Source organism: Pseudorca crassidens, chromosome 14 (genome assembly GCF_039906515.1).
Source record: "Pseudorca crassidens isolate mPseCra1 chromosome 14, mPseCra1.hap1, whole genome shotgun sequence".
NCBI classification, from domain to species: Eukaryota; Metazoa; Chordata; class Mammalia; order Artiodactyla; family Delphinidae; genus Pseudorca; species Pseudorca crassidens.
Window position 1 is genome coordinate 33,615,203 of NC_090309.1, and position 15,725 is coordinate 33,630,927.

Here is a 15,725-nt window from a genome sequence, read left to right on the forward strand (position 1 = left end):
TCAAGAAGGTTAGTGATAGGATATAACCCAAGGTTTGTGATTTTCTGTGGGTCAAGATTATTTTTCCCATCTGTTTTCCCTTACCATGAATCCTTGAAAATGAAACGTCATTTGGTTTCCAAATTGAAATATTTCATCTAATCAGATGAGTCTAATTTCATTATTTTAAGAAAACCTTTTCAAGTGTGGTTGGTTGAAAGGAGTAAACAAGAATAAATCTACCACTACCTTCTCTTTCCTAGGAACTTGGAGCTTGTTTTCATGATATAATTAGGCAGGGACTTCTGTGACTCAATTTAAAAGCCTGAAGTATAATCACCTTTCTTTCTTTCTTTTTTTTTTTTTTTGTTTCAAAACAGTTTTCTTCTCTGCTACCCCCGGGTGAACCTGGCTCTGCTTTTCCAAATTCAGTGATGCCAGGTCAGCAGGGAGCAAATTGGAGACTGTACAATTCCCATCAGCTATTAGCTGGGGACATCTTTCTGTCCCTAAGGTCTAAGTTCTAAAGGACAGGTTTTCTTTTCAACAAATATGGTTATCCCTATTAATGGTAAATGGGTGTTTCACGTGAATGGGCAGAAGACTCCGTACCCCTAAGTTTTTCCCAAGCATGAATTACGTGAGTCCAAATTAAACACAGTTTGAATCTTTGGCTCCTTCCTCCTTTGTGTTTAGGTAAACGTTGATACTCGAATAAGATTCTAAGTAATGAAATGCCAATACATGTGGCTTCTGCATCTGTCATCTAAAGGATGTGCCTTTAAAAATGGATTCCTTTCTTCTCTGTTTAATTCTTGGCCTGGTAAACCACTATAACCCTGCAAGGGAGGCAAGGAGACATTTCTGAACAGTTTTTTTCTGCTCCAACATCAAAAAGCTTGTGCCAGTGAGTGAGATATACCCAGTACTGCATTAACATCCTATTCTGAAATGCTTGTACCCTAGGCTACCTCCATTGATTTGATCAGTATCAGATACTCTGACGTCATGAAGTGAAAAAGAGGCATGAAAAAAAAAGCGACTGAAATATGAATAACAAACTGTTCAAGAGGAGACAGCCAGTTCTAGAGGACTGGCTCCACTCACTTAGAGGTGTGTACCAACGCCAAATAAGACGAAATAAGAGGCAGCCTTGTTTGTGTAGTAGTTAATAGGCCCCAGAGGGGAAAGGGACAGCTCAATGAAACAATCTTGCCTAATTTTTTCTTAGGTTCTTTACTCTATTTCATGTAACTCATGATTTAGAAAGGTCTCTAAAATATGACGGTTGTAAGAACATCAATCGGCCAAGGCTCTTGAAATGTATGTTAACAGCTTTGATCTCGTTGTCTATGAAGCTATCTATCGAAGCAATGGCATTTCACATGTATTTAAACTCAGTAATTTCTACAAAATAAGGCCTTTACTGGCATTTATAAACTCTTCACCGGAAAAAAAAAGTGGAAAATAGTATGATTAATAGTGAGCTGAAGACTTTCATTTCTTCTGAAATTATTTTTAAGGATATAAACAACTCACCCCCTTCTTTGCTGGTATTAACCTACAAAACACAAAAAGTCAAATTGTGGTTATTTTTTCGTGACGGTTGACCTCAATTCCTGGCTCAGGAGACAATATAAAGCAGTTCAACTGGTTTTGTCTTGTTTGAGAAACTAAAATTAAAATCTCAGGCGTTATTTATTTTATTCGACAAACAGGAAGGAAAGTGGTCTGTGAGAAAAAGTCATAAAGACAATTTCCCAAATGTGTGGATCTTTTTAACTTAGTACCAATCTAAAAAAAAAAAAAAGGTGCTTTTTAAAAATATTTTTAATGTGGGTTTTTTATGGCTCTCTCTAGTTGCAACTGGACACTTTAGGTTTTATTCTCATCTTTCAGCTACTGGCATGTCATAATCTACTCTAGGGAATGACTGCCTAAATTACTATATCCATAAATATTCTAGTGGAAAACATTTGCAAGGCTTATTTTCAGAAGTATGCTGCAGTACCTCGACGCTGAATCCTAGCTCATAAGACCAAATTCAATAAATGAGGAGAAAAAAAAAAAAGACCAAATTCAATTCTATTTTTCTGTATTATAGTCAACAATTTCCAGGTGTTACTTTGAACACGGCAACTCCAAAAGTATAACAGAAAAGAGTTATATGGATGCTACATAAACCAATATTGTAGTTTATTATGGAAAAAAACCTACCCAGTGATGGTGATTTCCATCTTTCATACTACCCAATACTGATGATCAAGGACCCTCTGTTATTTACTCTTGGCTAGGATAAGTGATTTTTTGGAAAACAAAATTTGGACAATGTATGTTTTTCTGACTCTTGACACATTCAATCTCTTTCTGTTTTTTAAAAGTCATACATCAGACTCCTGTTGTCAAAGTTTTATCTTTTGAAGAAGAAATCACACGAGGTGTTTATTTATCAAAGTTAACTGAGTTGAAGTCATAATGGCTAATTCTGGCTCTTTCTTCTAATCACAACTTACTTGGTTAAACCAGTAAATGTGCTTTATTAACTGAATATTTGAATAAGTAGCTGTGTATACACTGTGTTATCAATTATAAAACTTTCTATACTAGTCACTGGTCGATCTATAACTGGGAGGGGTATCTGTGTTTCAACCAGTAAGTCTTTACTGAGTGCCCTTTAAACACTCAGAAGAGGAGATTGTAAAATAATCTGTGGGTTACCTTACAAGTTACAATGTTGAGACAAATATCTAAAAGTAAAACCACAATAAACATGTAAATCACTTATCTGCTTAGGGAGAAAATCTTTTATTTTCTTTGTTGCTTTTGATTTTTATTGTTTTATTAAATTCCATTTTTAATCCATTTATAGGAACAATCTGAAATTTAGTAAGTAAATTTAGATCTCAAAGTTGGAAGTGTTAGTACTACCAACACATGATTTGTGATTGCAGGTGCTGGAAACAAATAGCTAACATTTTTGAGAGTCTCAGGAGGACACATAAACCACTTTCCCTCAACTATATCAATCTGAAGAGAAGCAGAAATGTTTTTATACATAAGGAACGAGTCTCTTCTTAAGTTGGAAACGCACAGGGCTCTGATTCCAACCTTCTCTGATTCCCTTTTCTGGCTGGGCAACTTCTTCCTCATATCCCCAGGGTAAGGCGCTTGGCCTCATGGAATCTTCATTTCCCTGCCTGTTAAAAGGGGAGGAGGGGTAATAAAGCTGTTACCACAGGGTGTTGGTAAAAACTAATTAATATTTATAACGTGCTCCATTAATGTCCTCAGATAGTTCATAACTCAGAATTACATGGCACTTGATCACTGCTTAAAGTTTTTCAAACCGTCCTTGGTTTTTCGATTCAGGCAAAAAAATATAACAAATCCTTATACTTCAAACAGTAGGGCTAAGTGTAGGAACACTTGTCTTTCCTAGGAACAATTATTTTCGTGAGGTGAAAATATTAGCATGTTACAAAAGCTTATTTCCTCGGCTTTAGACTATGAATAGAGTAGCTTTCATTTATAGTTGATAAAAGCCAAAGGAAGAAGGTTTTTTTTCCTTTATAAAACCCATTTTAATAGCTTATTCTGCCATCTTTGGGGATGTTTTCAACTACTCACTATTGAAAGGGAATTGGTTCGTCTATTTTACAGTGATTTAAGTCTAGCATTTAAAGGACATCCAAGGGGTCATTTGGTTGATGTCTCCTGCCTGCAGTAATGGTATTGAGCACTTACTCTGCAAAGCCACATTCTCGTATTAGAGATGAGGAAACCGAGGCTCGGTGAGCTTAAATAACAGAGCAGAGATTGAAACCCACACAACTGGACAGTCCATGCTCTTTTCACCACCTGAAACAGCCACTTCCAAGAAGTTATACCAAAAGTTCCCCTGCTCTGTACAGACATGCGTTTCTTCTCTGTCCCCATCTTCTCTCTGAACTTAAAAATTAAACTAAGATATTGTAACAGAACTTCAGTCCCATCCCCAGAGAGCCCAAGAGCACCTCCAAATCATGTGGTAAAACTTATTTTGAAGTATAGACAGTTTATGACTTTAAAAAAGACACTTTGGGGCTTCCCTGGTGGTGCAGTAGTTGAGAGTCCACCTGCCGATGCAGGGGACACGGGTTCGTGTCCCGGTCCGGGAAGATCCCACATGCCGCGGAGCGGCTGGGCCCGTGAGCCATGGCCGCTGAGCCTGCGCGTCCGGAGCCTGTGGTCCGCAACGGGAGAGGCCACAACAGTGAGAGGCCCGTGTACCGCCAAAAAAAATTTAAAAAATAAAAAAAGACACTTTTATAAATTTTTATTGAAGGAAAAATAAAAGCTACCTATATCCTTTCTTGAGAATTGACTTAGCCCACTCAGTCTTAGTAATTTCTGATACCGAATCAAAATGCATGTTATATTATCAAAGTCTTTAAACTTTGTATTGAAGCATAATACACATATAGAAATAAAGTATACTTAATTTTTGAGATGTCTAAAATCCATCCCATCTTCATCTTGTGAAGACAAGATGCCATTTCACATCTCAGAAAAATGTATATAAGGAATAATGAGCTCTAATGATGTATAAATTAGCTCATATACCTAAGAGTGCTTTGAAAGGTTAAGCTCATTATTTATATTAAGGCATTATTGGTAAAGCATTATTATAATTGTGATTATCACTTACATGATAATAATATATTTTCTTATGTCTTTGGACAGCAGGCAAGACAAGATAAAGATAATTAAACAGTTGTAGGCACACTATCACTATCTTTAAACAGTGATTAACAACCTATACAATGTATAAATATGCACAAAATTTACCTCCACGTAAATGGAATAAATCATCTTCATTGCCTATTATTGGAATGATATGGCCTTAAAGTGCAGAAGTACCTAAGAATTTGAATAGCAATTGAGAGAAGTCAGTCTTAAGTAGATATTCATCTTTGTCCTTTCATTTTGACTCATATTCCTGTTTAATAGTCACTCACAATTAAATGGGTGGAGACCCTTTATCAAACTCACATCACTGTTGGAGGCTGGTAAATATCAGACCCCCAATTACGGAGACTCAGTGATGCTCCTGGACTGGGAACACATGTTTATTGAAATATTACCCATGAGCAGAGGTCTTTTATTGTAGTTGGTTGCACTCCTCTTTTCTCTAGACAATGAATCAACTCAACCCTACCTTTAACTTAGGTAGAAGGACATAGGCCACCAAATATCCTGCCCTATGCCAAGACTCAAATTAAATGAAAACAAAGTAGCCATTCCCCATATACTACCTTGAAAGGTTGGCTTGGACTTAATCCCTATTCTCAGTGTCTATTGTGGCAGGTGCAACAGCTAAGCGGCCCTCTGGGTACCATGTCTCAGCTGTGCAGCTCCCTTCTGGTCATGGGGCTCTGGCACCATTAGCAGAAAACACCCCGAGGAGATCCTCTGAGGGCCTGAATTCATCTTTTGTCTGCCTGGTGAAAAACATAATTCTTCTCCAACAATTCCCTTAGGGTTTTCCCCAGGGAGTAACATATAACACTAAACCAACTCAATTTGAAGGACAAGTTAGCTAGATGAGAAAAAAAACAATGTTCCATAAACTTACTGACTGAAACCTCAGTAGTTTGAATTTAACCTGCTATTAGAAGTTGATTAATTATACTCATAGCACTAAATCCTGGCTGTAAGATTTCAGGGAAAAAATCATACTTTTAAAGAGTATTAAATATAAATGCAGGTATTTAAAAGATCATAAAAACTTTTTTATTTAAGAGCTTTGTTGAGAGTAACTTATTTATGAAATTTATAGTCCAATATAATGACTTATTTAAATCATTTGATTTTCTAACTTCTCTTTAGAGTTGAAATTTTTACACTGTTTCAGTTCCCCCCCAAATTTATTTATATAGAAATAAGTTTGAGACTTCCCTGGTGGTGCAGTGGTTAAGAATCCGCCTGCCAACTCAGGGGACACGGGTTCGAGCCCTGGTCTGGGAAGATCCCACATGCCGCAGAGCAACTAAGCCGGCGCGCCACAATTACTGAGCCTGTGCTCTAGAGCCTGAGAGCCACAACTACTGAGCCTACGCACCACAACTACTGAAGCCCGCGCACCTAAAGCCCGTGCTTCGCAACAAGAGAGAAACCACAGCAAGGAGAAGCCCTCGCACCGCAACAAAGCAACAAAGAGTAGACCCCGCTCACAGCAATGAGAGAAAGCCCGCGTGCAGCAACGAAGACCCAGTGCAGCCAAAAATAAATAAATAAAAGAAAAAGAAATAGGTTTAAAGGTCTTCATTTTGTAAACATTATATGGTCGCAGAATTTAAAAAATAAAACAAATAACCAATTTAAAAAAGAAGTTACGGGGTGAGGGTTGGAGAGGAATTAGAATTAATCCATTGGTCATATAATACGTCCTCCTGCTAAATCAGACAGAGGAATTCCAGGTCAGTGGATAAAAAGCTATTCCAATTTCCCTTATAAATGCTTGCTATCACTTTTACAAATCCCGTGGTGGGAAAGTGCTTTCAAGTATCCAAAATCAATGATCAAGAATGAGGGGTCATTATCTGCATAGAAACACTGTATTTTTGGTACAATTAACTCAAAAATGAAATTCATAAAGAAACTAAAATTAAGTAAACAGAAAGTCTTTATGAATCTATTTCAGAGACAAGTCTTTTGACTAATTCAGAAAGTATTGGCCTTCCCTCCCCTTCCAACACTCACTTGATTTCCTTAACTCATCTAGTTACATAACTGATTCTAAGACTTGTAAACAAACAGCCCCATTGCTTGACAATTCTGGATCTGTGGGTTTGTACTGCTGTTTCCCCGTGGAGGTTGAGAGCTGTGTAATGATTTATTCTTTCCCCGCCCCTGCCTTCTTTTCCTATTTTGCTCCTTTTTTTTTTTTTTTTGTCAAAGTAGGTTTAAAAAAAAAATCCAGGGGAACTAAGTAAGTGTGAAAACAAACCCTGGTGCTACAGGACTGAGGCCACCAATTTAAACACCCTAGGTGCAAGGAATGCAAAATGTGAGGGTCTCATACTCAGATGAGCTCCCCAGAAGGAGACTACTAATATGTAGTAATTTTCAGCATCCCCTGGACTCCAAATCATATGCTTTTGTATAAGGCAGCTTAAATCCCCTGATTTCCCACGCATGAAGCTCTTACAGCTTCAAAGAGAGCTCTGCATGCAAAAGGCACATGGGGGTGTAGTTCAGGAGGAGAATGGGGCTAGTAGGCAGAACGTGGGTGAATTAACATTCAGGTCTATGCTTTAATTCCAGTGCTACCTTCCGGTGGTGTACCCCAGTTATAACACTGACTGCTGGCAAATTAGAAGTTTTCTATTTCGGTAATTAGACCTAATCAATTACCTGGAATTAAAACACACCTAATTCCACCACAGAGAAGTTAGATTCCAGATTGGTTCTTAGGTTGTGGATTCGATTTATTTTTGATAGCATCGATTAAGAACAATTTATACTATGGCATGTGTGCCATGCACACACTGTGTCACTGATGGAATCTTCAGGAAACATTTTCATTGCGTAATAATTGAATACAGATAAAATAAATACAGAATAAATTAAGTATTTTGAGTTTTTAAAACTCTAGAAATTTATGCGGGCTTAAGTGAAGGAAGACAACAGAGCCTTTAAATACCTTAAGTGATTACATGAAATTTTAACTAATTCTCCTTTTGTGTGTGTGCTTTCTTAGGAGACCTTTATTTATAAAGATTTTCAAACTGTTTTCTCTCCCATTTATCACCTACTCTTCTAGTAGTACGGGCATTGTAAATTATTTCTACGCCAAAGATTCTCTTGGAACATTAGAGTCTAATCTAGTAGTAGACTTCCTTCTTTAAAAAAGCTCCAGGGGACTTCCCTGGTGGTGCAGTGGTTAAGAATCCGCCCGCCAGTTCAGGGGGCCCAGCTTCGATCCCTAGTCATGGAACTAGATCCCACACGCCACAGCTAAGAATTGGTGCAGCCAAATAAATAAATATTTTTTAAAAAAATTATTTTGTCATGGGAACTTTTTTCTATCAGTATATTCCCTAGCTTTAGTTTTTAAATTTATTTTCAGGTGTATATCCTGAATAAGAATGCCCGATTCTCTCTGACTTTGATCCATGTGATCCTGGTTGAAATGAAAGTGGCAGGTCCCAGTTTTGCAGCCACTAAAATGAGATTCTGAAGTGAAATAGTTACTGAGCCCAGGAAATAAAGAGGAGCCTCTTTGTTCTCTCCGAGGCTGCAGTTGGAGTTTGCTGGGTTTTGTTCTGGCAGGTTCACAAGGTCTGTTAGAAACAATGGAAGCATAGACCTTTAGAGCTGGAAGGAATGAGGCTTAGTCCTCATTTATTCTAAATCCTTCATGTTAGGGATGTGAAAATGCATCCCAGGTAGGGATTGTGATCTTGAGAGGCATGTTTTCTATTTTTATTTTTCTAAAGCCATTTTTAAAATTGCGGTTCATTTCAACAATATTTATACCCTACTAACACACAGGGACCCCCAAATTTGTTGTGATTACTCCATCCACATGGTGGAGGAATTGGAGGGAAGGACTATTTTGCTCCCCTGAAAAAAGCGAGCAAATGCAGAGCAAAACTCTGGACAAAACTTAAGGACCTGGATCTGATTCACCAACTTCCATATTAATAAAATACACTCTCTGATGTACTTTATATAATCACAAACTCCAAACATGAAATATAAAAATAAAACAGTATTATGGAGGGCTACGTGTTCAAGCAAGGAAACCATAGCTGGGTTTAAAATGAAAAAAAGATAGTTTAAAAATTCACTTTCTTCATATATCTGCTTCCTGTGTATCTTGGAAACACATTTATTTACTGTATAAACAAAGTTGTGATTTTTTTAAAGTTTACTGTTACATATGATTATCTACTAGGTAGAAACACTAGTTGAGAAGACAGAGGAGAAGATTATATTTCTGCTATTTCTACATAATACCCCATTCCAAATAAGAAAAAAATTCCAAATGAGAAAAAGTTGGTGAGTCTGTGGTCATGAATGTTCCCAAATGTATCCATGATTTGGCTGTTTTTACAAAGTCAGAGAAGTTGGACCATTGTCTTTTCCCTCATCTCAACTTCTGGGCTTGCTCTCTGACAGACTAAAGGCTCAAGTCATTGGTAGCTTTAGTATGGCCTTCTGGGATGATTCTTTATGGAGGGAATTGACCTTTGTTTAAATATGCTTCTTAGGCTTAGGGTTGGGGCCCTGGAACCATTGTTACCAGAGCTCTCCAAAGCCTAGTGTGTTACATGAACAAAAGAGTTACAAGACAGAATTACCTTATTTTATTTGATTATTAGTTTTTAACTTTTTTATTGGGGTATAGTTGATTTACAATGTTGTGCTAGTTTCTGCTGTACAGCAAAGTGATTCAGTTATACATCTACACATATCCACTCTTTTTAGGTTCTTTTCCCATATAGGTCATTACAGGTATTGAGTAGAGTTCCCTGTGCTATATAGTAGGTCCTTATTAGTTATCTGTTTTATATAAAGTAGTGTGTAAATATAAATCCCAATCTCCCAATTTATCCCTCCCCTCCTTTCCCCCCTGGTAACCATAACTTTGCTTTCTATATCTGTGACTCTATTTCTGTTTTGTAAATAAGTTCATTTGTACCATTTTTTAGATTCCACATATAAATGATATCATAGGATATGTTTTTCTCTGTCTGAATAACTTCACTTAGTATGATAATCTCTAGGTCCATCCATGTTGCTGCAAATGGCATTATTTCATTCTTTTTATGGCTGACCATTGTGTGTGTGTGTGTGTGTGTGTGTGTGTGTGTGTGTGTGTGTGTGTGTGTATACATACACTGCATCTTCTTTATCAATTCATTTGTCAATGGACATTTAGGTTACTTCCATGTCTTGGCTATTGTAAACACTCCTGCAATGAACATTGCGGTGCATGTATCCTTTCAGATTACGGTTTTCTCGGATATATGCCCAGGAGTGGGATTGCTGGATCATATGGTATTTCTATATTTAGTTTTTTAAGGAACCTCTGTACTGTTCTCCATAGTGGCTGTACCAATTTACATTCACACCAACAGTGCAAGAGGGTTCCCTTTTCTCCACACCCTCTCCAGCATTTAGATCCTATTTTATTTTATTTTTTTGATAAATTTATTTATTTATTTATCTATTTATGGCTGCGTTGGGTCTTTGTTGCTGCGCGTAGGCTTTCTTTAGTTGCGGTGAGCGGGGGCTGCTCTTCGTTGCGGTGCACGGGCTTCTCATAGCGGTGGCTTCTCTTGTTGCGAAGCACAGGCTCTAGGGTTGCGGGCTTCAGTAGTTGTGGATCGTGGGCTCAGTAGTTATGGCTCACGAGCTCTAGAGCACAGGCTCCGTAGTTGTGGCGCACGGGCTTAGTTGCTCCGCGGCATGTGGGATCTTCCCGGACCAGGGATCAAACCCGTGTCCCCTGCATTGGCAGGTGGATTCTTAACCACTGTGCCACTAGGGAAGCCTAGTTATTATTTTATTTTAAAGGAAAATCAAACACATAAAAACGGTGAATGTGTGCATACACACACACACACACACACACACACACACACACACACACTCACACCGGCATACACCATGGTTATGCACCAAACAGCAGTATAACATAGTGGTGAAAAGCTTGAGTTTTGGCATCACACAGACCTGAGTTCTACTTCCAGGCCCAGAACTTAACCTCCACTCTTCTTAGACCCACAAAATTATTTTCAGTCAACTAAAAAGATTAAAAATATGGTACGAGTTTCAAAGTGCTTAAGTCTGTATCTTTACAAATTGTTCATACTCATTCCCATGCCCTTCCAGTAACACCTATGATTCTCTATACCCTGCTAGACAGCCAAGCTCAGATCCCTCCTTGCTTCACCAACGCTTGGTACTGGAGCACTCTTTTGGGGTTCACAGTTCTTAAACTCAGTCTTTATAGGGCCTAATTCTTCCACCCACCACTGTGTAAACATCCTGCAGACCCTGCCTGTCCAACGCCTATTCATTCTATGACAGAAACATGCGCACTTCAGCCACTAGTTGATTTGAGTCTGCTGAGCCCCCTTTCCTGATCTCAACCCTCTAAGTCCTTACTCTTAAACACACACCCTTTGAGCACCAGGACCACTTTGTCTCCATCCTCCAAAGACCAGTCTTTTCCTCAAGGCATCTGCTAAAGGCAAATGATGAATTTCAACATCTCTGGTGTCCCGATTAATGAGGTTTTAGTCTACACTGAAAATATCCATTACTAATCAGATCTTGACATATTTAGTTAACTTAAAATGACTACTATTATGCAAAAAGTTTTCATTTTATCAAACCCTTCTTTATCCTATATCATTAAGAAGAGTTTCCTGTATTGCTGCATAACTTAGAAAAGGTAAAAATGAGAGATATAGTCACAGTTTAAAAGGACCATAGGGTTTCAGCCTTCTCTGTTAGAAGAAAGTCTTTCTTCTATAGCATCAAGGTTGTTTTGTAGTGAATAGCAGATTAAAATATATCATGGTGGGTTGTGCTCTTACTTTGCAATTTATTCAACTGCATGACGGACAGGTTTTGTTCAGTCATAGCCAAGTATTTCCCCAGCATTTAGACATCGCAATCAATTTTAAAGAAATTTCTGTAACCTGCTTTCTGCAAATAAAACTATCCTTTGGCTCTTGGGTGGATACATCCTAATTGCTAATTTTAGTGTTTTATAGAATCCCATAAAAGGAAACAAGGAAACAGGGAGACCCAGGGACTGACTGTGGGTTGGAAGAGAGTGTAAGTTGAGGATATCAAAGCTCAGAGCTTGAGATTAGCGTAGGGGCGAGAAAGGAGGAGGTGGTGAACAGGAAGAGTACAGTTAGAATCTGGATTTCTGGGTGGACCTGGATGCAGTTGTTATGCTGGACCGGAGGCTCTACTGTTTCCTCCTTCTATTACTCTTCACTGTTCCCCACTGCCTTTTGCAGAGTCCTTTTGTTTCTTGGCAAACTGTGCTTCTAAGGCTACTGATGCTGACGCTGGAAGAGGACAAAGATCCTGCTAATTGTAAATGCTTTGATAGTGAAAGAGAGAGTCTTGTCTGCTGAGAAGAAGTAATTAATGATTATAGTAGTGTCTTGGAACTAATATGAGCAGCTATTTAAGAAAAAAAATGGAAAAAGCTAATAGAGACTAAGCACAATCATCATTGACAAAATTTGTGTCTAGGGTGGAATGGGTCCTGAAACTCAATTGCTTCCGGGCAAAGGTGATCTGCTTGTATGTTAACATCTCTCTTCTTTTTGATTTGTCACTCAGAGTAGTTAAGAGAATGTTATCTGATTTTATGAAGACCTGAAGATGCTCTTTAAAATCACAGAAAACAGAATTCACTGGACGAAACTTATTTACCAAACATTTCAGCCTTACTCAAAAATATACAACTTTTTAATTAAAACACTTTCCTAGAAATACAGTCAACTTCCCCAATCTGACAAAATGCATAAAATATATCTACACTGCAATTTCAAGCTATGACCTTGAGAATTTTAACACTAGTTTAATTTGCCAATTTTATGGAACAAGTTCTATTTTATAGTATTATAAATTTTTTGTATCTCATATATGTTCATAAATTCTTTTCAAAAGAGGAAATTACTTTTTAAAAAGCATACTCAATTTTAATGATACAGTCTTGAATATGCAGGCATGGTTCATTTACTGAATATTCTTAATTTACAACATTACATTGTATATTTTTATTTCTTTAAAATATGCCTTTTTTGGGCTTCCCTGATGGCGCAGTGGTTGAGAGTCCGCCTGCCGATGCAGGGCACACGTGTTCGTGGCCCGGTCCGGAAAGATCCCACATGCCGCGGAGCGGCTAGGCCCGTGAGCCATGGCCACTGAGCCTGCGCATCCGGAGCCTGTGCTCCGCAAGGGGAGAGGCCGCAACAGTGAGAGGCCCGCGTAACGCAAAAAAATTAAAAAATGAAATATGCCTTTTTGTTTACTCTTACATTTTCTGGAAGAACAGCATTATAGAGAATATGCTAGTGAAAAATTCAAATTTTTGTTCCAACCAGTTTGTCCTGAAAAAGCGAATTTCTATGATAAATTAATCATTACAAGGAAAACTGAAATAACTAGTCAATTCTTTTTTTATAAAAAAGATATTTCTTTAAAAAAATTTTATTTATTTATTTGCCTGCATTGGGTCTTAGTTGTGGCACGCGGGATCTTTCATTGGGGCGCGTGGGCTTCTCTCTAGTTGTGGTGCATGGGCTTTAGAGATTAGTTGTGCCGCGGTATGTGGGATCTTAGTTCCCCGACCAGGGATCGAACCAATGTCCCTGCATTGGAAGGAGGATTCTTAACCACTGGACCACCAGGGAAGTCCCCAAAAGATATTTCTAATTTAAAATATTGCACAAGGAAGAACCCATTCCAGCAGAAAAACAGAATGCGAATTAACTACCCAGAATGGATCTTGGGCTTATGACTATATTTAGTTATGATGTTACTTTTGTTGAAGCAGATTGTTTTCATGTATTCATAAAATGTAAATGTAGAGGAACTATGTTGCAGTTACATTTATGTACAAATAATAGGCTGGTTTAATTTTCTGTAATTTACCTTACTTAGGATACCATGGAGAGAAAGAAAAATACAATATACAATTTTGTGTAATTTTTTGAGTAGTGTATGTACTTGATAGAGAAAAAACATAAAGTAATGTGTATCCCACATACCATTTTATAACCATATACATTGTATAGGCTATGTGTGCAACTGATACAAAATTATGACAAAATAATGCACACAGTTGACCCTAGGTCATTGACAATTTCAGAAGGTATCTTCAGCTATTTTCAGTCTCTGAAGATTTAATTTTTGGTTGCATGTATAGTTCATTACGTGGCTTTGATGCAACATTTTCATACGTTACTTTCCTCTTCATTGAAGAATATGATTGACAGATCAGTTTTGCTTCTCCTTAAGGTCAAATGAAGTTTTGAATGAATTGGATTCGCTATTCCATAGAAAACAGAGTAAGTAGCCACTTTCAAGTCAGCCTTAATTAACACATACTCTGTAAGTAAATAGTGGTTGGTAATTTACTAGTCTACCTTCCAGTTTAACCATTGATTATATATTCTATAATGTTCAGCATAGGAAAGATAGATTAATTATATGAAAAAAGTTCTTACTTAACTAGAAGGATATTTATATATTAAAGGTATGAACATTTTAATTGTCATCCATATGTTATTTCCCCCTCATATGCAGAATGGAAAAATAATCTTTAAAAATGCCACAAATAGAATCAAAAGTCAAACTACAAGCTTGGGGGGAATCACCCTAACACATGATAAGGGGATCATATCCTTCATATACAAAAAGTTTTTATAAATCACTAAAAATGACAAATTTCCCCAAGAAAAGTGAGCAATGAACAGGTATGTCACAGGAATATATTCTCAGCAGTTGAGTTAAAAGATCAAAACTTAAGAAAAATGTTCAATATTACCAGTAAACTAAGAAATGCAAATTATGATGAGGTGCCAGTTTTTTAAAAACCTACATTTAAAAGAAATCTCAGGGCTTCCCTGGTGGCGCAGTGGTTGAGAGTCCGCCTGCCGATGCAGGGGACACGGGCTCGTGCCCCGGTCCGGGAAGATCCCACATGCCGTGGAGCGGCTGGGCCCGTGAGCCATGGCCGCTGAGCCTGCGCGTCCGGAGCCTGTGCTCCGCAACGGGAGAGGCCACAACAGTGAGAGGCCCGCGTACCGCAAAAAAAAAAAAAAAAAAAAGAAATCTCAATACATAGTTTGTACAGTTGTTGGGAAATGTGCACTGCTGGTGGGAGTCTACAATGGGTACAAACTTTCTTGAGAGTAATCTGAGACTCTCTCTGTCTCTCTCTCTATATATATATGATACAAAACCTTTAAAATGTTTACACCCTTTCGTTCTATAATTCCACTACTATGAATGTATCCTAAAAAAACAATCAGAGATGTGCACAAAGATTTACAAAAATGTTTAATATACTGTTGTCTGTAATAGGAAAAACTGAAAACAACCAAAATCAAAATTAAGTTTTGGAGTCATTAAATAAATTATGGCATACATTAACATTAATGAATATATAAAAATTAAAAATCACATTCTTGAAGAATATGTATAGTTGTGGGAAACATTTCCAAAATAGTAAGTAGAAAAATATAAGACAGTAGGTCCCAATTTTTAACATATATATAATATACTTATATATCATATACATTTATATATTATACATACATAATTTTTTTCCTGTGTATATACATAGAAAAAAGATTGGATACACATCCAAATATAAATAATGATATCTCCTGCTAACATGATTACAGATGATTTTTCTTTTTTGTAATTTTCTGTATGTAAAACGTTTTCCGTAATAACCATGTTACTGATCCAATGGTTTTCCCCCAGGGGCCCTTTCGAATTAAGCTCTTCCATTTATGTCACTAAACAATTACCCAGGGTCCAGTGGCACGCAAAAGCGAGAACCAGGCTTGCTCAAAAGTGGACCATTCAGAGTAGTTCCCTCTAGTGGAAACAATGGAGGTAAAGGACAGGTTACTAATGCCTCGTATTGAGCTTCAGAGTTCCCCACTCTCCACACATCCGTCTAGGAAATGCCATCCTAAGCTATGCCCCAG

The 15,725-nt window shown here is 37.6% G+C and overlaps 1 protein-coding gene and 1 long non-coding RNA gene across 2 annotated transcripts in view; one reads left to right on the forward strand and one right to left on the reverse strand.

Moving 5' to 3' along the window:
- The window catches only part of PPP3R1 (protein phosphatase 3 regulatory subunit B, alpha), a 113,218-nt gene that overhangs the window by 31,163 nt on the left and 66,330 nt on the right, over positions 1 to 15,725 (forward strand). The gene's annotated exons all lie outside the window — the stretch shown is intronic.
- Positions 321 to 12,774, reverse strand: LOC137206161 (uncharacterized). Its single transcript, XR_010934489.1, has 2 exons — positions 4,807 to 12,774; positions 321 to 3,176 (listed from the first exon to the last, which is right to left on the reverse strand). It is a non-coding gene; the product is annotated as an uncharacterized lncRNA (long non-coding RNA).